The sequence below is a fragment of the Mytilus galloprovincialis genome, chromosome 2 (assembly GCF_965363235.1).
Source record: "Mytilus galloprovincialis chromosome 2, xbMytGall1.hap1.1, whole genome shotgun sequence".
NCBI lineage: Eukaryota > Metazoa > Mollusca > Bivalvia > Mytilida > Mytilidae > Mytilus > Mytilus galloprovincialis.
This window is the reverse complement of record NC_134839.1, coordinates 104,980,120-105,003,364: the sequence shown is the minus strand read 5'-3', so window position 1 is coordinate 105,003,364 and position 23,245 is coordinate 104,980,120. Positions and strand designations below refer to the sequence as shown.

Sequence of the window (23,245 nt, the reverse complement as noted above, 5' to 3'; positions counted from 1 at the left end):
AATCCCTCAGTACATAAGTATAACTTTACCAATAACTCTTAAAAATAAATAGATAGTTAAATGTCTTCATCAAACAAAATTCAAATTAATACATAGAAATTCAAAACAGAGAAATTATTATCATTTAAAAACAACACTTTTGTTGATGGTCTTTACAATTAAGTCTCAATGAGGACTTCGACAATGAGCAATTTCTCATACATACATTTTCACAACATGTACATCTATATATATAAAATTAATATTTTCAACAACTTTATCAAAAGTCAAACTGTCAAAACTTAAATGATTTCTGTTTGTTATTCTAGGTATTATAAAAGAAGTGGAAAACAGGACTGAAATTGATGATCAGGATGAGGGAGCAGAAAGGCATCTAACAAATCATTCTGCTCGATGTTTTATGCTCCAGAAGCTGGATGATGCAGGAGTCGAGCATAACCATATAAAGCAGGTAATAAACTAATTCCAATTATTATAAAGAAAAAAATATTTATTGTGCTATGTGAATTAAATTTAACTGTGACAAGCTCTCATGTGTTATTTAATAATGGCATTAAGGTCCAAACCATGAAATATTTTGATTCTCACAGGACAAAGTAGTCAAGGTATTTGTGAATGATCCGCCATTACACATCCCGAAAAATAGGTGATGTTTTTTAATGCCTCTAAATGAAAATGGAAGTGGAAATCATGTACATTACACAAACTGCATTATTTATTTTTTGTAAAAAACTAAACCTTGTATTATACATGTAGCATCTCAATTGAAAGCGGAGGAAAATATTGTAGGGGGATAGGTCAGAATCTGAGGTGTCGTCCCTAAATCCTGATTTTTTTTTCTTAACCCCATCCCAATTTCTCTTTCATTTTTTAAAACTAATCATGCTAATCCACATCCTAATTTCTAATTCTTTTATTAAAACTAATCCACAAGTACTTGTTTCTATCAATTTGAAGGTGGATAGAAACAAGTGTCAGTGGACTAATCTGTAACTGGTAAGTTCAATAATGTTGTCAGGATTCAGTCATATACATGTATATATCCCGTCCAGAATTTAAAAATGTCAAAAGCATTATTCCTTAAACATGTAAAAAAATAAACGCAAGAATTTCTCATGTGTACTTTGTGTACGATTGTAACACTTTATTTTATATGTGCTTTTATTATGGTTTCTCATGAAGATTTTTTTTTGTTTTTCTCTGATATTTCAGATATCTGGACACAGAAATATCCAAAGCATTTCTAGCTACTCTAAACTTAATCCAAGTAAACATAAAGAAATCGCCAGTTGTATTCTTGGTGGCTGCGATGACAGAATTCAGGCATCACAAACATTGGTCACGATAGACAATAACATGGGAGAAAGAAATGTCCATCAAACAACAACAACATCCGAGAGGCAGATCTCAGTTGGACAAGGTCAAGTCGCACCTGCCGGGCTTAACTATATTTTCGGGGCCCCAATATATGGAGGAACATTCAACATCAACATACATAGCGTACCTGACAATAACCCTCAGCAAAGGAAACGTAGGAGGGTCATATTTGACAGTGATAGTTCCCAGGAATAAGAGATATATGAACGGTGAACAGCTGTTCCGCCATTGCTGTAGTTAGTTTTGTAGATCCATCCGCGCTGATATTTCGGTGGACACGTTATTTTGTAGGAAATTATGAACAATTTGTTGAATTAAAAATATTGTCCTATTACTGAAATACTTGGTTAATATTATAAAATATTAAGTTACTGATTTGTTTGACTTTTTTCATGATTTAAAATATATTTCATTTGCAACCATGGCAACAAGATGCGTAGTTATCTCCCAATGGAAAACGAAACAGGCGGATAGAAAGGTTGGGAGAATTTGGACATTAAAATTAAAATTTTGTTGTTTTAAAAAATTAGAGAAACAGATTCTTACCTGAATATGAGTGAATTATCGGAGTTCTCCAATCTCGGTAGTTAAATTATGAAATTTTAAGACCTCGCCAAAGGCTCGGTCTTAAAATTTCATAATTTAACCTCGCCAAAGGCTCGGTCTTAAAATTTCATAATTTAACTACCTCGATTGGAGAACTCCGATAATTCACTCAAAGGCTCGGTCTTAAAATTTCATAATTTAACTACCGAGATTGGAGAACTCCGATAATTCACTCATATTCAGGTAGTTAAATTATGAAATTTTAAGACCTCGCCAAAGGCTCGGTCTTAAAATTTCATAATTTAACTACCTCGATTGGAGAACTCCGATAATTCACTCATATTCAGGTAAGAATCTATAAGCAATATTTTGATATATTAAAAAGACGACAAGACTCAAGCATGATTTATTGTATATTAAAAAAGATTTAATCTAACGGAATTTCTAAACTTTCAATAGCTATAAGGACAATGATCAGTCTAGAGTCAGTCTAGAAGCCAGTTTAATTGTAGATAAACAGACAGATTAATACAAAAAATAGACAACATAGTAAATTCAAGAAAATTGTAAAATAAATATAAATACAAATCAAGTTTGTTTATCGTTATTCACATAAAAATAAAAAGAAATAATTCATGCCTAATTCTATTGGCACATGCAACAGATAGCAGCCAGATCAGAATTGTCACAGACGGAGCTTTTGGCATCCAAGCTCTTGAAATACTGGTCGTATTCTGTACATGGTATATTCAAAACAGAGTCATAGCATACTGCGTCTGTCAAATCTTTAGATAATAGAAAGAAAATACAATTAACAATATCTCAATATGTAAAGATAGAGAAAGTGAAAATTAATATTTTGTTATTTATTGACGAACGAATCGACCTGACCAAGTCTTACATTATATTTTGCTGCATCAGACACATATAGAATACAATACTCTTGTTGTATAATGAGCAGATAACGAGTAAACTAGTATAATAGAAGTGTTTGTTAACCATCTGTTTTTTTTTTTTCCACTCATTATGACACATACAAGTTAAAACTCGTTCAGTGTAGGTTATAACAGATTTCATGGGACGGTATAATCCTCTGCAATTACATAAACCATCATAAAGGTTTGTTGTCTCTATTACATATTCCCCATTTCACTTCTCAATTTTACTGGAACCTAATAAATTATGTTGGTTAACATGTGCGAACCCATGGATATCTTTCCATGTCTTGACTTAAAAGACACCAATTGTTCGATTATTAATGGGCGTTTCCATAGGAAAATATTTACTCCAATTTTTTTCTACACGCAGATGTCTTTTCTCGTTCATAATATCCCGACGAAACACTTACATTTCAAAACACATTATTACATCTATCAGACCTCGTCCTTACAGAAAAAAGTTACAAATATTCTATGTCCTCGATTACCAGTTCTGTGTGTAAAAATCGACTAGTAAAGGAACCTAAAAATCAAACAGGATCCTATATTTTGGTGATAAGACTATAACTACTTTACTACTGTTGCCTGTATATAATACCAAACAATAAAGAAGTGTGGAAAACTGATGTGTTCTATGTTTTATGTCCATGCAAAACAATCGTTCAACCAGAAAGAAACTAACTATTAAAGGATAAGACAGTATACTATTTTATATAATCAACTGATTCAGACCAACGTACTACTTACATGTTACAAGAAGGAGTCCAAAAATTACAAACAGAAATAATTTGTTCATTTTTTTTTATCTGTTTCACTAAACTCTCAAACTTTAGAAGACGTAATGAATCAAATAAATGTTTGTTTGTTTATACATCCGAATTAATAATGAATTAGAAATCACATATACCAATAGCTTAACATAATACACTAATAATTCCCAAACGAATAACCCAGCTTTACAAAGAAAGCGGGTATTAATAAAACATAATCCATCGGATTTCGTATTTTCATAATGCAAATGATTGAATGGTCAACATACCATGGTTTATGCTAAATGGTATATAATAGTTTAGAAAAAAGGGTGAGGTTCTTCTCCTAGCAGTCCTTTGTAAATTTATTTTGATAATTATCATTTTGCTTAGTTTCCTCTGTTACCGATTAATTCTAAAATCGGACTCGGACTTCTTTTAAACCGAGTTACATTGTATGTGATGCTGTGTTTATGTTTATTCAATATCGGCTTGAGATATTGAGGAGGTTGGGATTTAACAATATATATATATATAACCCCGCCGCACGTATGCGCCTGTTCAAAGACAGGAACATATAGCCTTTGTCAGACTTGTGTTTTTTTTTAAATTCAATTATGTGTTTCGGAGTTGAGTGTGGCGTCCATTTTTGCTGAACTAGTGTACATTAATTGTTTAGGGGCCAGCTGAAATCAGCCTTCGCTGTGTTGAGGAACCATTGAGTACATCATACCTTAATGTGAGAAAGAAAGGCAATCTTCTTTTATTTTCTTCCATTGGTCAAACATAAGCAACACGTATGAGGTAGCTGGTCATTGTCACATATAGATTGTCCATACATTTCACGTGAAGCATCATCTAGTTCTTGGCACGAACTACTAAATATATAATCTACACATTCTGAAAATTCTACCTCATTGGACACAACATCTGAAAAAGAATGAAGGAATTGCTGATTTGAAAACTAAAAATCCTATTTCGACTTTTATTAGATTGCCATTGAGACAGCATATACATATAATACAATTCATGTACATTGTATTTCACATTTCTCAAAGAAGTGTATATTCATATGGTTATCAAAGGTACCAGGATTCTATACTATTAAACGAGAAGACCTCATTTTTGGTGTCGCTTCTCTCCTTTCCACAATAAATTGATCAACACGCCTCTGTGTCCTATAGGTACAATGCATAGTCGCATTTGTCATCCATTCATATGATTATTCAGATTGAGTTATTTTGGGAGAAAAACGAGAAAAAAGGCATCCGCATATTGTCCCGTCATTGGACAAAATTTTAAGTCAGATTAGACTTCCGGTTTGCGTTTTTCTGTATACTTTGAACATACATATACAATATACAAAGAATAAAGTGTATTTTCAGAATTCTATCTGCTATCATTTTCAAGTTTACTATCCACGGCGGTCACAGAGTTTATTAAATAGAGAGGGTCTGTATACTATATCAATGACCACCATGGATCGATTAGTAAACTTAGAATTGAAAGTAAATACACTATATTTATATAGTAATGAATGTTCATAATATACAGATAAGCGCTAAAAATATTCATGTGAACTTTTGATACCTTTTCTGAAATTCTCCAGTCATTAAATCTTACAAAATTCATTGATTACAAAAAAAAGAAGATGTGGTATGATTGCCATGTTGAGACAACTCTCCACAAGAGACCAATATGACACAGAAATTAACAACTACAGGTCACCGTACGACCTTCAACAACGAGCAAAGCCCATACCGCATACTCAGCTTCAAAAGGCCCCGAAGTGACAATGTAAAACAATTCAAACCAGAAAACTAGCGGCCTTATTTATGTACAAAAAGTGAACGAAATACAAATATGTAACACATAAACAAACGACAACCACTGAATTACAGGCTCCTTACTTAAATGTTCATAACATACTAAATGAAAACTATGTTCATATTGAAATTGATAGAAAACCAAAAATTGGGAATTTTCGAAATAAAGGAGGAGGGATAAAAAAAAGCATTTTCCTGTCCCAAATAACCTATATATGACTTATGATACTTTTGCTGAAATTCTCCAGTCATTCAATATTTTACAAAATTCATCCAACAACACTTTACATACTTTAAACTACGCTCTGAATGCCCGCGATTTCGCGGGTGTGTTCTAGTATAATTTAAAACGCCAGACGTACGGGGCGACGAATGGGACTCTTGGGGTTTTGTACTCGAAACTCAATTTTATACGGACAAAAGTGAGTTTTGTTCAACAAAAAGGAGTTCAGTTTAACAAAATTTGTAACATACTACAAATTTAAAACTTTGTATTTCAGTGAACAAAAGTTACTTTTGTCATGACAAAATTCATTTTTGTATCACAGACTTGACTTTTGTTACCTAATTTACAAAAAATTGGGCGACAAAAGTCAATTTACGATGCAAATTAGTTTAGTTTTGATTCTGTGAACTAATTTGCATACAAAATTGACAAAATCATAATTGAATTTTGTCTCACACAATTGACTGTGTTATAGTAGTCTCAGGTTAATCCACGGCCAGATCAGAGCCATACACACAAAAAAAGGCATAACAATATATCTATTATTAATTATCAAATGATTTAAGAATATACCAAATGATTTAAGAATACACACACCTTCTATCTCAAAAATGGCTTCAAAATGATTTAAACACTATAGAAAGTTAAATATGCATGTTCAGAAAATTTTCCAACTCATTGTGGTCAAAACTAGGTCAAAATGTTTCGTACAGTTCTTAATCTTTTGATTGTAAATTTACACATCCTATGGATAATGAAGCATAACAGATGACTGTGATATATAAAGGAGTAATCAGATTCACTACCTTGAGAGATTAGGCATCCTGCTGGTGCTTTACACTATCAAAGATTTAATAACGACAGACAATTTATTTCACAGATTGCACATTCACTTCAATATCTTCAACAATTTATATACTAGTCAGACATAAAAACTTTAATTGTGTGACCCCCCCATAAAAAAATATTTTTTGATGGTAACCCCCCCAGTGGTATGATATTTTTGCCAATGACCCCCCCTAAAATGCACCGACCCCCTCAGCTGATAAATAATGACTGTTCCCTTAGACAGACATAAAGAATTTCCAGATCATAACACAAAGAATTATAAAAAAAACCCAATATTAATATTTTATTAAACACAATTGTCTTGAGGTTGTGTATGTGTAAATAGGGGTGATTAACTCAAAATATGAATAAAAGTACAAAGGACCACAGGGGCTCGGTTAGCAGATTAAAATTTTGTAAATCAATGTTTTTAATTTATTTTTTATTATTTCCTGTCTTATTTGCATTACTATATTAACGTATTTAACGTTGCCATCACTATTTCTTTGTTTTCTGGCAATGTGCAGTTTACTATCCATATCCATATACTGAAAAAAACTAAAGGGATCTAAGTCGCCATCTTGAATTGCCTTCCCTACTTTAGATAAAAAATAATTAAAAATATTGATAAATTACTATATACCTTACAACAGCCCTCATTTTATTCCGAAATTATTCTTCTATCACATGCATATTTTGATTTGTGGATTAGCAGAACCCTTACGCAGTTTCAGTTGCATTCGTGTCAGAATATTCAAATTTCCCGGCGAAAGCAACGTATCATTCGGAAACTTCCAGGTTGATGCGTTTACTACAACGATAAATCCTTATAAACAGACGAGTGCTGTCCCCTAACTTCATACCTACGCCACACCAAGATATCCTTCATATAAATTAAATATCAAACAAAAATGTCTTTGAACAGTTAGTGCATGTATTGTTTCAATATCAGATTATCCTCCTATCCTTCCGCCCATTGAAAATGATTGTCCCAAACTATCGGGTTGTATTAATTTCTGAGATCTTCTGACATCGTCCTGATATTTTTTCAAATCATAGATTTATGCAGTACAACACTTATATAATCAGAGAAGTATGTATGTATATGGAAAGGGGGCCGACTGATTGAACTTCATACATGCATGTATGATAAGTTAATATACTTTTTCAAAGTATTACTCCAAGTTGACCTACCAACCGGCCCTCCCCCTTTTTTTATATCCTGGTACTGTTAGTAAACCTTATAAATCTCATTGAACGTGTCAATATTTTAAGTAGCTTCTTCATTTTATTGATGTGTCAACGAAAAAGTCAATGATTTATGTTACCCCATTTGAAGAAAGGTTCTATTCGTTATAAACATGGTTAATAATGAGGGCCCTCATGGGGTTTTTGATTATGTGATTACTTGGCCGTTTTTTTAATGATTATTTGATTATTAAGCCAAATATTTCATGATTATTTGATTACCTAGGACTGTATTTTTAGTTTATGATTATTTGATTACTAAAGATAAGCAAATATTTAATGATTATGTGATTATATTGGCAAAAAAATGGTGATTATGTGATTACGAGGACCCCCCCCCCCCCCATGAGGGGCCTCAATAATTTTGCGCTCGATATGTAATAATAAATCAGGGGACAGCACTCGTCTGTTTATAAGGATTTATCGTTGTAGTAAACGCATCAACCTGCAAGTTTCCGAATGATACGTTGCTTTCGCCGGGAAATTTGAATATTCTGACACGAATGCAACTGAAACTGCGTAAGGGTTCTGCTAATCCACAAATCAAAATATGCATGTGATAGAAGAATAATTTCGGAATAAAATGAGGGCTGTTGTAAGGTATATAGTAATTTATTAATATTTTTAATTATTTTTTATCTAAAGTAGGGAAGGCAATTCAAGATGGCGACTTAGATCCCTTTAGGTTTTTTCAGTATATGGATATGGATAGTAAACTGCACATTGCAGAAAACAAAGGAATAGTGATGGCAACGTTAAATACGTTAATATAGTAATGCAAATAGACAGGAAATAATAAAAAAATAAATTAAAAACATTGATTTACAAAATTTTAATCTGCTTACCGAGCCCCTGTGCAAAGGACCTGTAGGTAAAGTATGTGAGACAGTGTGTAAACTGCAGCCTTGGTAAAGTATGTGAGACAGCGTGTAAACCGTGGCCTTTAGCTCACAAACTGAATAAAATTCCGAATTCAGAGAATAGCGAATGTGATACGTTAGATGTCCGAAGTTTAACATTGATATTCGCAATATTATTATAGGATTCGTGGCTTTAGAATTTTGTCGTGTTCTTTAAACAATATGTTACGTATTTTTAGAGCTATATATGTCAATATATACTGCATAAAAAAAATATGATCTTGCGTCACTTAGTTTGGGATTGAATAACCAAAACTGTCTCCATTTTCAAACGAATAAAAGGCTGTTCTATCATAAAACATATCTTTTTAAAGTTGTAAGTTTATCTTAAAATGATTTATTTTCCTATTAGTACAAATTTATTTCATAGAAATCGTCATGACATTGTAAAAACTCAATTATAAGTAATTTTGAAATAATTTTTGTTGTCTGTTTTGCATGTAGCAAATTCAACGTATATGGCTTAAACTGAAGTTTTCACTTTCATTGATGTATACTAGTTTTAAGTTTTCAATCATTCTACTGTAAAAATGGTATTTAAATTGGAGTTAGATATTCAATTTTGTTTTTCCTTGAAAACGACATGTGACCTTCAGTGAACAAGATTTTTATGAAAAACTGCACCATATTTTCTTTTGACGACCAGAAGAATCTCAAAGTACACATATTTCCGAATCCAATGATGTATGATATAGCCGTGTACCATTTTTGACGATTAAAATTTCATAATTCCGACTTTGGTCACCGGCCTATATGCGTTTATGTTCCTCATAGTTGCTTGTACAAATATAAGCCGGAAAATATCCTCGTGAGCTTTAATGAATGCTGTAAGTAAGACATATTTTTGTTTGTTTTTTTGTTTGTTTTGCTGTTACCATTATCCCAAATTTCATAAGGTACCGGTATTTTTTGTATCCAACTAACTAAGATCAAAGTCATCAATCCATTAAGTATGATACACATTTAAAAAAAAGTTTGGTCACTATATTCATTATCTTACGCTGAGTTAAGATAACGATAAAAGCTGTACCAGAAATAAAGATTTATGAGGCGAATAAGTATTTTCATACAATATAAATAAGAAGATTTGGTATGAGTGCCCCAATGAGTCGAAATTATGGCCTTCAACACGGAGCCTAGGCTCATACCGAATAGCATGCTATAAAGGGCCCCAAAATGACTAGTGTAAAACAATTCAAACATGAAAATCAACGGTCTAATCTATATGAAAAACGAGAAACACTTATAAACCATATCAACAGACGACAACCACTGAACAACAGACTTAGAGAGGTGCATACAATTATTGTATTGCCAAAATAAACAAGTATAGACATCCATTTTTTGTAGGTGTAAATAAGGTAGTACTTACTTTTCATGCGCGTAGCTACGTTTACGTCAAAACGCCCGGGCGTACACTTAAATTTTGAAAATAAAACAAATATTCGACATAGAATAAGAAAAACTGGTCAAAAGCACATCAGACTTGTGCTTCTTTTTTCAATGGATTGTAATTTTGAATAAAAAGGGACTAAATTTTCTAAAATAGAACATTTAATATATTTGTTCGAATCTTTTGTAAAAGTCTAAATCTACTATGAATTCTACGTACTTTTCTTATAGTTAAAGCAATTCACTACCTGCTCAGATTCGATATGCTGTTTGTATTTTTGTCGAGCCTGTGATTTATGTCCCAAAAGCGAGACAAAGCGGCGTCAATATTTTGGTTCCGAATGTGCATAAAGTCTTTTGAATGACTCTCCGCGAAATTTTACGAGAGTTGGACAGAAACTTTTTATGATAAAAGAGTATTCAGAGCAATAATAATAATGCAAGTATACCTTTAATTTTCCCGTATCTTAAGGACAAAATGTATTTCTTTCTGTAATTAATAAGTGGTCGCAGTTTGGGCTTACATTTTGTTATTTCTCAATTACATTAACTACTTGTCGAACCTTCATCGAATTTTATAAAAATGCATGCCGAAGAAGCTTATTCGATGACTAATGTCTAAAGCTAAAATTTTGAAATCATTTGTTTTCTTTCATTTTTCTGTTCTTTTCTGATAGAAAGATAGCCGGACTCTTCTTTACGCAATTAATTGTTTTACATGCTCAATTTATAAACCTTCATAGATTGTCGTGAAATATCCCAGATCAAGAAGAAAGTATAAAAAGAAAATTTTGGATTTTTTTTAAATCCCTTTAAAGGAATGATAAATTGATTCACTTTTTGTGGGAAAAAAATCCTAGGTGTTCCAGAACATTTTTTATATTGCACCTCTTAGAATTATTTTTTTAGTGTTTATTAAAAGGTTCTTTTGTCGATTGTATGCTCACTCACGTCACCCTTTAAACTTATTTAGAAGTAATATTGGTTTGGACGTTTTCTCTAAAACCAATCACCATTAGGCTAGCTTCCAGTTTAATACGATGAATACGTTAACATATTACAAAATTTAACCAAAACAAATTAACCATTTAGATTCAAAAGTATGTTGCTATCAATGATTTTTACTGACAAGAATCATTATGGTATCTCATTCTCGATAGTTTTCGGGGGCTTAGTCCCTTTCGAACCAACTACCAGCAGGTGCTTTAACATTGAGCGGGTGGCATCTGTCATATCCCTCGCCAAGGTTCGGGCGTACACGTAAAAATGACCCAGCTACGCCACTGCTTTTTTCACCTTTAAACCAAAAATGCTCTGATTCAACATATAATTTTAGTGTCAAAGTATACCCGATGACAAAAATATAAAGCAAATTAATCTTGCATAGCCGATCATACGTCTAGGGTTATTTCGCATTGCTGAAGGCCGTACGGTTGCCAATAATTGCTTACATCACCTTCATTTGCACTTTAGTGGATTTAAGTTGTCTCTCGCTGGCAATCATATCACATCTCCTTTTTCTTAAATAAATATATCTGCAATGAATATATAAATAAGTATGATGTCTTTACGTCATTTTAACACATTTTACTTAACATTTGCATTAGATCGAATACTTATATATAAAAATGTTTTATTTCAGATGTCCATGACAATAGTGAAGTTTGCATTGACAAATGGCCGATGATTTTTGGTTTGCTTGGCTGCTTATTGCATTTTCGTCGTCTACTGGAGCTGTTACATACCTCTATAGAAAATTGTCAGCAAAATCACAAAATTCAACAGAAATTCAAACCTTAAGTGAAAAATGCGATTACTGAAGCTGTACCCGGAAATAATAATTACTATTGTTGTTGTCACGATAAAAAAATTATTTATTATTTATAAAATTCTGACTATGTTTATCTCTTTTATTGATAATACAGGGGAAATGGATGTTCATCTCTCAATTTTTTTTTAAGAAAGAGGTACCCAAAAACCATAAGAACGACAGACAATACCACGAGAAAAAATTGTGCAGACAAAACATATTCTGTTACACCGTTCCGTAATTTATATAGTTCGTTTGATTATATTCTTAATCTATTTATGTGTTCCAACCTAGGAGGATTATTCATCTTTAACGTTAAAAAATCGTACCGTCGCTACCTTTCCCTCTCTCAAACTGAACATTGCAAGGTCATACCAGTTCTGGAGAACTTTTCAAAGGACAAACGTCATCTAGGACACAATTCGTGGCTAACCACAGAGTGAGTTAACTTTACAACATTGTTTTTGAAGCCTTCAAATTACTCTATACATATTTGAACATTCTCTCTGTGAAACACTGGAAATTTAACTGCTCTTGAAAGTACAACATTTTCTCGGATTCAACGGACTGTGCTATCTATTACCTTTGACATTTCGTTTTAATAACATTAATTGAACACATTGTAAAATTGTATTTTATTTGTTTTTCAGCTTTTTACCATATGTCAGATTGTTTCATAATTAAAGTATCAGCACCTGATAGTCTTTTCTCCTTGAGCCCAATCGTCGGTTATACTTAATGGTCAGGCCATTACAAAACACAATCTACAGGAAACAACAGACTGGGAACACTTACCCAACTAAAATACGGAGATGAACTCTCTGTGCTCTGCAATGTACAGAAACTCTCCTTCCACCTATTACAACTCGCACATTACTCTTATTAGAATAAAAAAAAAAAAAAAGCTTATATAATTTATTAAGGCCACTATTTTATTTCATGTCTGGAAATGACAAAATCTTTGAAATATATGCAAGTTTAAACTTTTCAAAAAATCTTGCCGATTCTTTGAATAATGAAATTGATAACATTAGTTGGTGTGAATATTATTTTATGGTCTTTGAAAATAAGATCAGGTAAAAAGTTACTAGGTACTAAAAAAAATCAAAACAATTATCTAGCGCAATTTTATCATTTATAACTCAGATCTGGGTATGCATCATTGAGACACCAACCAAATCACATACAGACATCTCGAGTTGAACATACAGTTTTCACCAATAAGTAGGTCTAAACACTATTTCAATCTCTAACTGGAATGAATCTTTTATTCTCATAAACTAAATACAAAGTAACAGAGAATGGTATATATATATATATATATATATATATATATATAAAAGTCTATAAAAACGACCAACCAGCAAATTTACTATGTACCGGATCGTCTAGAATAGGCGATACTATGCAGATAAGGAAAAAATTATATCAGTCTAAAGATTTGCACAACGGTACTGATATAAGATGTTATAATACGAAAATGTTGTTATTAAATAACAACATTTTCGTATTATAACATCTTTTATCAGTACCGTTGTGCAAATCTTTAGACATATATATATATATATATATATATATATATATATATATATATATATATATATATATATATATATATATATATATATATATATATATATATATATATATATATATATATATATATATATATATATATATATATATATATATATATATATATATATATATATATATATATATATATATATATATATATATATATATATATATATATATATATATATATATATATATATATATATATATATATATATATATATATATATATATATATATATTATATACATAAATAGACTAAATACATGCATGTGTGAAATACTACATGTAAGTTTAACTAGGAAAACATACTTTCACATTAATAATTTTAATAAATTTACACAGTTTTTCTAATTGTACAGTATTTGTAGAATTGAATAAATCATAAAATGTGTATGTGTTTGGAATTTTTCAATCACAATTTTGTTCTATCTGTTTTTAGTGCTTCGCAAGTCATAATGTGGTGGTATTCGTCACTAATGTCAGTTGAGTAACATATATGGCATACTCTTTTTGTCCCTTGCAAGACCCTGCCATCTTCCCGTCTCAACCGGCAATCGGAGACTTCCACATCTAAATTTGCACAATGTATACAAATGATTATTTGACAAAATATTAAAATATTTCTCAAACTTAACATAATCCTTTTAGTAAAGCATCTATTTCTGACAAACATGACTGTTTATATTGGTCTTGCAATTTTTGTTCAACACTTTTTGATACCCATTTATCAGCAAATTGCATAGTCCATATGTTTGACATTCCACGGCTGTCTAGAATATTTTTTATATAAACAAGCCACTTGTTTTCATATTCACACATAGTAAAATTGACTAATAATAGTTTATATAGTAGACAAGATATTTTACTTTCTTTATGATTTAATAATCTGCCCAAGAAATTTATCATACGAACTTTTGCCTTTGATGATACAGGATATCTGCCAAGCTCAGCATAAACAATAAAATTTGGTGTGCTTTTTTAAATCATCTTACAGAATCTGAGGTTCCAATAAATCAAAATTTTCAAAACCCCAAATTTCTGAGGCATAAAGAAAAACTGGTGCTACAGCTTTATCAAAAATATCTAAGTGACACTAGTAGTGGGGAAACTACCGGTTCTGGCGACTTTTGTCTAATGTTAACCCTATGGGGAAAAGGTAGCCTCCTAAGAGGTAGCCTCCCGATGTGAGGCTAATTTTAATGACGTCAATTTAAGTATTCTGACATTAATTAATTGTTTTTATTGGATAATTTATAGATGTGTGTGTGTGTGTGTGTGTGTGTGCATGTGTGTGTGTGCGTGTTTGTATGTATCGATTCAAAGTTTTGCTTATGTAAATATGAGCAAGGAATTATCCAAATTGATTCTCCTTTTGTGTGATTGTATTCCTTTAAATTTCGGCTTCTTGGTACCACACTTGTAATAATAATAACAATAGTATGTACAATATTTAATATCCCCGTCAATTCAGACAACCATGGGTCGGAGAGCCATCCACATGGTGCCTTTACAAAATAACAAAATTATATATAACTATTTTATACATCAAAATAAAAGGATTAGAGAATCGTCTACCACTCAACAGTATCTCTAACCTCACGAAAGGGCCAACAGTATGCTATCTTTCGTGCAGGTGTGTAAACTGTCGAGACTTGAAGTTAGTCTTTCCGGGATAGTTAACTCTCTCAAATATCAGATAAATCGCGAGCTTTAATCCAAGAGTTGAATTTCTTTGGCCAGTGTAACCATTTCACATAATATTGTTTGTTGGGTCCTCTGCCTTTCGTTTTGAGGACTTTTTCAACTTTCCACATATCGTCTTCCCGAACATCCACTTTCTGAACTTCTGATTGGTAGAAGGTTCCTGAAATTTCTTCGTCTTGAAAATCAATAAGTCGATAAACTGGAAGCCCACCACGTAATATTCTTTGAGATATTTTAAATATCTCTCCGCTCCATTTCTCATCGTATTCCCTGGTAAAAGGATTTCTTATGTATGTAATCCGAACTTTATCACCGATTTTGAAACGGAAAGGTTTTCGTGCTTTCTCTGTCTTAGGTTGTAATCTTTTCGGCCAATACATTTTCCACCACAGGTTGGTCTCTTTAGATATGTTGACTTTATCTGGTGCCATGCCAATCGTTCTATGGAAGGTCTTATTGTAGCTGTTAGCAAAATTCTGTAAGTTATCCACATAGTCATATGACTGCTTACTGGTGATAAATCTCATGATTTTTGATTTAATAGTTTTAATAACTCTTTCAACGTAATTAGCTTTGATTTCTGTATTTTGTGCAAATAAATGTTGGATATTTTTCTGTTTTAGGAGAGATTCTACTAATCTTGATCTGAATTCTTGTCCTTTATCCGTTCTTATTCTGTTTGGTGATCTTCCTTCTGATAAAACATGTTTCAAAGCATTCGCCACGGATTCGCCTTTCTTATTCTTTAGAGGTCTTAGCCATACATATTTAGAGAATATGTCAATCACCACCAATATGAAATTATATCCACTGTTAAATTTCGAAAATTTAGACATGTCCATCAAATCGACATCCCATTGGTCGTCTATTCCAATAACGATGACTCTGTTCCGCTGAAACGACCTTTTTAATGGTCTTTGTAAACTGTATGGTTCCTGTCGTTGTAGCCATTTTCTTATTTTATATTTACTGAGAACGAATTTTCCATCGGTTCGAACAAATCTGTACAGTTTATCAGGCCCTGCAAAACTCGCTGGGTTAGCTGGATTGTAATAAATATTCCTCAAGTACTTTTCCCAAGAGGCCATCTTTACACATGGAATGATGACTATAAAATAATATACAGAGTACAACGTTCTCATATTTATATAGTTGAGCTTTCATCGTCTTCATCCTCCTCCTCCTCTTCCTCTTCATCGTCATCAATGCTATTTTCACTTTCAGAACCATCAATATTTGTTTCGTTATCAATAGCTTCATCTAGAAAACTTTCCAACATAGGTTTATATTTCCTGATGGCTATTTTAATGGCTTTCTCGTAGTCCATGCCATCGTTAACTAATCCTGTAATCATTTTCATGACTTTGCCATGCAGTTTACCATTTTGCAACTGTATTAAATACTCAATTAAACTACTATATCTGGACAAAAACTGATCCATATCCTCGTCTTTTAGTTTGCGATTAGCCTTACTCATGGCGTGGTCTTCTTTCATGTCACCATCCATGTATTTATCAACTTTTTCTTCCCATATATCTGCATTTGCCTCTCTGGCAAGTTCAGCTAATTTTATAAAAGCCATATCTTCTCCATCTTCTATATCAATTTCGTTTACACGAGACTTCTTTGAGGGTATATCTTCATCCTCAAATTCCCTTTTTCTTTTTAAATCATTATTTTCCGGGCACCACTTATTCATATGTCTAGCTAAATCCGGAACGCTTTCAAAGACTACACCACAATCATCACATGAAGGCATGATTTCTTTCTCGTCCGGTAAATACGTCTGTTCACTTTGAAATGATTCTTCAAACTGAGGTGGTTCTAGTTCTTTTCTGCTGATATACTCTTCAGAAACACCTCCACCAATCATATTCTTGTTTTCAAATATATTAAGTTTTAGTCTGTCGTCTTCCGGTGTATTCTGTTTCAAATCAATGAATAGACTCCCATATGGTTGTTGTGTCCCCTCTTTGTACTTATTCATGAATTTCTTCGGATTATTAGGATACATCTGTCTAGCAAATATGGCTGGCCCAACTTGATCACGTGGGTTTTTGAATAGGACTATATACTGGCTATTGATGCTCATGGTTCTACTCTCCTTTCCCTTCGAGAACGCATTTTGCAGTATACAAGCTACACTTAGGTTTCTGTGATGGCTGCCCTCCACAAAGAGTTCACAAACATCCTTACTATTGGTGACGTCTCTCATTAAATCGTCTAGGATGATTAAACTTGGATATCTAGAGTCAATGAATGAGTCATCATTCAAATTTTCAGGTAAACCTTGAACAAATAAAATGTTTTTAATGGTTTGTTGCAGTTCACTAAATAGTGGCTGCCACCGTTTATAACACCAGACAATCCTCTCAGGTGATGGTGTAATCATAGTCCGTGCTCGCTCCAATAATGTTTTCATCCAAAACGTCTTACCTGAACCAGTAGGTCCAGCCAGCATCATAGTGAACGGATGATGTAGTATCACATTCTTTGGCGGCGGCGGCGGCGGCGGCGGCGGTGGTGGTGGCGGCGGAGGTGGTGGTGGCGGCGGTGGTGGTGGCGGAGGCGGCGGCGGCGGTGGTGGTGGCGGAGGCGGCGGTGGATATGCATCATTGACCTGCGGATATGGTTGACTGATTCTATGTTTGTTTCTTTGGTGTCGCAACATGACGTCTTTTCTCGAAAATTCTGAACCACAATCTGGACAAGTATTCGACATCTTTGAGAGTTCTTTAAACACGTCCACTTCCTTCGAATGACAGACTTAGAGTGACTAAAACATTGATTTTCATCCTTTTTATATTCTCCAATGTCCATAGGCCAAACTTTGTATCCCATCATCTAGTAGGTATCTTTTATCATCATAAGGGGATAAGCCCAGTTTGTTGATTGATATATTATATAACGTATGGTCATATGAACGGATCTGTGTCATGGTAGACATGTGGATTTCTTTGTTGAATAAACTTTGTTTATAATGTTCGTGTCTTGTGTCATGTTTGATCACACTCTTCTTTATACCCTTCGCTGTCTTCTTCTCGCATAGTTTTTTATTCTCTTCATATATCAATGAGTACATCTTTGACTTGAGACCAACAAATTCCTGTATGGGAATACCATGAGTTTCGTCTTTCATCTTTCCTAACACCTTTTTATTTAAAGTGCTATAAAGACGATGTTCAGGGTTATACTCTGACGTATCAAACAAGTGTTTATCCTCCATCATATCTTGATATATATCATCAGTGTTGATGTTGTAGCATAGCGAGTCAGTGTCCGTAAACAAAAGTGTTGCTCTAGATCCATATTTATCCTTTATGTAATTATAATGGAAATCATACATAAGTGTCTTTGACAAATCGAGAATAGTGAATCCCACGTAGATGGGTCTGTTTAAGTATAATCGTTGTTTCAGCATGTGAACAGCCACCAAGTCGTCGTTGAATATTTTGAAGGCATGAAATGTTGGTTTACTGATTAATTTTCTGGCCTTTGATTGGTCATTCAAAAGTTTTATATCTGTTCTCTTCCTTAAATTTTCCATCGTCTTTCCAAAGACTGCATTATTCATGAGTTTGAAAAAGTCCTTTTCGAACTCATTTGTTGCAAGCTTTCTCTTCTCTGTGTTGAAATCGATATATGTCTTTAGCCAGGGTCGTTGTTCAAATGTCATGACTCTATGGATCTTTGTTAGTTTCATTCCAAGTGATAAGTAGAGCTTTAAATTTCTGTAATGTACCACGTATTTTTGCTTTGGATGTAAATTTGGTATCAATTTTTCTGTCGAGGTACCTTTTAAGCTTAAATCGTCCAATAGCTTTTTCGCATAGGGTGATAACATATCATTTGTGACCTTCAATTTTTCTGGAGCAAGTGGATATTCATTGTGGTCGTCGTGTAGCTCTCTTGGATATTCTAAGTCAACTTCTAATATATAACCATTTTCACTGTCGTCTGCAATGTCACATATGTTTAGGTTCTCAATTTCAGAATCGTTGATCCATCTGAAACCTTCAACTGGGAGTGCCTGTGACATGGCCCATCCGTATAAGTTGTTGGCATCTAGGTACATCACGTGATTAATGGGTTGATTTTGATCATAGCTTGGTACATGTTTATTGTTAGCTTTGGCATGGCGATGGGATATCATTGATATTCCACCTCTTAAACCTTTCTCTATAAACAAATGCATGTCTATGTCAGTGAGTAATTCCAACTTAACACCTGTCATTTTCAAGGCAGCTTGCCAGGCTAAACCGGGTGATGTATAAAAATGTGCAGCATCCAGTCCATAGTAGTTGAGACAGATCTCCCGGAAATTTTCAAAGACGTCGGCTAATGCAAGAACATCTGATAGTACGTATAGATCGTGGTACTGTCCGAGATTCTGTATGTTAAACAATTGCCATACGTGTTGTGCATGTGCATAGTCCAGTGTGGTTATACCTTCTCCCGATAATGTACTGTAAAAAGATTCAATCGGTGGAAGTTGAGATTCTAAAAACTTTGCCTCGGAATCAAAGTACTCGTATGGGTATACTTGTTTACGCAGAAGTAGGCTTATCCGTTCTTCTCCAAAGTGGCTGGTCATGTGTCTAAATTTACTCGAACCTTCTTTTGCAAGGTTTTCCACGAGCTTTTGTAATGAGGAAGACATAAACTGGAGCGAGTCTATAAAATCCATACATCCTAATGAAAAAAGAAATATACTTTTCCATATTATTAGCGATACAATTCAGCTGCTTTCCTTCAACTTTTCCAATAGCTTGCATAATCAAGTGACTATCATATCCCCGAAGGTTATGAAATACCACTGGAATTCGACCTGTAAACTTATAATTGATATTACAGTCGTTATGAGCTGCCCCTCGGAATTTTCCGGTCACGTGACAATGATCGCGAACTCTAATGTCTGCTAGTTCTTTTTTTACATATGTGACAAAGAGTTGCCTTCTTAAACGATTGCCAATCACTCCCTGTCATGATCATGGGCTCGCAATGTTTAAATCGTTGTTCTATTTCTTCCTGTTCATTTACCATACACTCCACAAATTTATCGGCAGCATTTGCACCCCGATATACTACTGGTTCATTTGACATTTCAGGTGTCAGACCTACCACTTTGTATGCAAAACCACATGGTATGTGTTTTGTAGTCTTTTTCGTCTTTTGGTCACATTTGTTGCTATCAACAATAGGTTCTTGAAGACATTCAAAATCTGCATATATAATATATGGTACCTTGAGCTGTTTGCGAATATCTTTGTAATGTAACCACTTATTGTCTTCAGTAGGAAGTTCGATTTTCTGTGGTCCGTAGGTCTGGCAGTTTGGTAGATGATTGTTTAATATTCTTTCTTTTGTAAATCCATGCAAGCAGTATGGACAGTAAAAATGCTTATGTTCAGAAGACTTTTGATCGCCCAATAATCGATTAAGATTTTTAATCCAGCAAAAATGTGACTTCTTGTTGTCCGATATCATGAGTAGATTAACATGTTGTTCAAATCGATGTTTCGAAATGTGTATAGGGAATACTTCGCCTTTGTTAAACCCAAACACATTGATCGATATTTCATTCTGCTTTTCGAACTTTGGTATGTCGGCTAATTTCACAGGAAACATGATGGTATCAAAGTTTAAGCTTGAAGTGTGTTCCTTGTATTTCCAAACTCGTTCTGCATCACGTTTTGCTGGGTATAATGCTGCCAAAATCGACCACATAAAACATTTGCTGTCTTTGTTTTTGACATTGACTATTGCATGTTTAGATCTGAGTTTAATTGGAAGAGGAATATAACTTGAGCCTTTTAGTGGTCTGTACCTTGCCATATGTATGGTAAGATCTACCACTTTATCCACCGTCCAATTGCTCCCTTGTCTCTGGTATTCAATGAAAGATGTATACATCTTTTTGATAGATTCCTTTAATCCGGTATCGATATCCTCCAATTTTAAACTGGTCTGGCATTTCCCCCGGAAATGCGGCTCTGCAGTTTCTATGGCATCTTCTTTTCGTCTGCTCATTTTAGCTTTCATGGATAGATACCACTTCAATCCACCTCTTTCTTTAATTTTACGCTTGATGACATTTTTAACAACATCATACTGGCTTTTTAGGAATGACATTGTATCAAATTTATTCAATCCTTTTGCATCGATCGTATGTGTTTCAACTGTTCCATTTAGCGCTTTAAAGTTGCATGGATCCGTGTTTTCATTTGTTTCTGTACTAGTCACAGTAACACCAGCACCACTTTGGACTGGTTGTTTATCATGGTTTCGCTTATGGCGTTGGTAGTTGTCTTTTCTTGAAAATACCACATCGCAGGTGGTGCAATGCCATTTCGTTCCAGTATGAACCGATCTCTTATGGCGCATTAAACTCTCTTTATGGGAAAACGATTTTCCGCATACACCACATTTGATTGGAGATTTTGCCATCTTGACTTTTTTCGACGCTGGTTCCATCTTTTTTCTGAAAAGTGAAAGTGTGCTCAATACTTTTATTTTTATTATTCATCATAATATGATATGGACAACCAGTTATTATTCATTTCAAAGGAGCCTATCGCCACTGGTACTCGCCCACGGGTCGGAAAAACGACTCCTCAGTCTACCGACCGTATGGGTTCCCAGTCTTGATACTGAAATGAATAACGATCTGATTGATATTCAAGAATGTTTGACTAAGGCTTTCGCCAAAGTAGTCACCGCCCGTCAACATTTCCATCACTGGAAACAGAGCTGCTCTCGCAGTTAAGCAAGACTGCAAAGGTTTTGGTCGGAGAGGTCTTCCTGACTATAGCGGGGCATGCCACATGACACTTCCTCTCCATTGTTAGCTAAATGACACTGCCCTAAGTCAGTACACCTTACCAGTGCAGGAGACTACTTCAAACTTTCGAGAACTCAAAATTAAAATTCGGCCTCCCCCTTTTATTTGTTCATTCTAAAGATAAGCATATGTCTATTCCATTTATTTGTTATTCGTTAAATAAGTTTGAAATTTAAAAACAAAATTATCAAGAAAACTTTAATTTGTATCATATAATCCTTTACTATTAAACGTTAAAAGTTGTTTAAAATAAACAAATTATAAGCCATACCAAACCTTTAAATCCTTAAGATACTGTTAATGTAAACTTGATTTCACCTTTAGAATGTCTTCGATCAGACTGTACGAGTCCCGCATTTCAAGCGTTTATATAGCAGAATTTTCATGAATTGTGGAAATTCCGTAATTTACGTAATCTGATTGGTTAATTTCAAATCCGGCAAATTTTTTCGATCGATCATCAGTTCAGTCTAATTTACCTGTTGGAGCGATCAGACGTAGTTTTCTTTGTTTTTGCATTCTGATCCTGATGTTATACAAAATAACTTGAAATAAAAGCATTTATTAATGAATAAGTTTATCAAAAATTAATATTACTTAAGTACAGACTAATAAAAAGCAGAAATAATCATTATTTGATAAGAATTACTTGACATGTTTACATTAATGGTCATTCACCTATGTACTTAATCACACCAGGTTATTGGGGTCAACAGTAACTGTTGAAATGTCTTGTTTATCAGTTTGGCATTTTATAGTAAAAGGATTTCAGTTTAAAAGTGAATATGATCGAGGAAATAATAAAATAAGTTTTCAATTCATACAATATATTATATGATTAACGGAGGGATTATAGTTGGATATTAAAACAATAAATAACAGTATGTATCATCGAACACATTAAAATTAACTACTTGATAAATCTCATCTTTGTAAGAATAATACTATATAATTCAATTAATATTATGATTTACTTATTTCAAAAGACTGCATAACTATGTTTATAATATTTTCAACATGGCGATTACATTTAATCGGATTATTGACAAGTCTAAACTTGATTATGACACAGACAAGTTAACGCACGCTTTCAGTGATTTAGCAATTATATTATGAATACTTTAAAAAAAAAATCATCCTATAAATATGAAGCTATACTATTTTAATTAGTGCCAACAATATAACGATTTAATGATTTCAAAAGATCAACGCGATTTTTCAATATGGCGGATTTATTGACACGTATCAACATGTTAAAG

At 33.3% G+C, this 23,245-nt stretch overlaps 2 long non-coding RNA genes across 2 annotated transcripts; one reads left to right on the top strand and one right to left on the bottom strand.

The window, feature by feature from the left end:
• The first annotated feature begins 395 nt into the window (after nt 1–395).
• On the top strand, nt 396–1,749 carry LOC143062487 (uncharacterized). Its single transcript, XR_012974783.1, has 2 exons — nt 396–451; nt 1,213–1,749. It is a non-coding gene; the product is annotated as an uncharacterized LOC143062487 (long non-coding RNA).
• A 565-nt stretch (nt 1,750–2,314) lies between these two features.
• LOC143062486 (uncharacterized) lies at nt 2,315–4,537 on the bottom strand. The gene is made up of 2 exons (XR_012974782.1): nt 4,344–4,537; nt 2,315–2,708 (listed from the first exon to the last, which is right to left on the bottom strand). It is a non-coding gene; the product is annotated as an uncharacterized LOC143062486 (long non-coding RNA).
• Between the last annotated feature and the right edge of the window lie 18,708 nt (nt 4,538–23,245).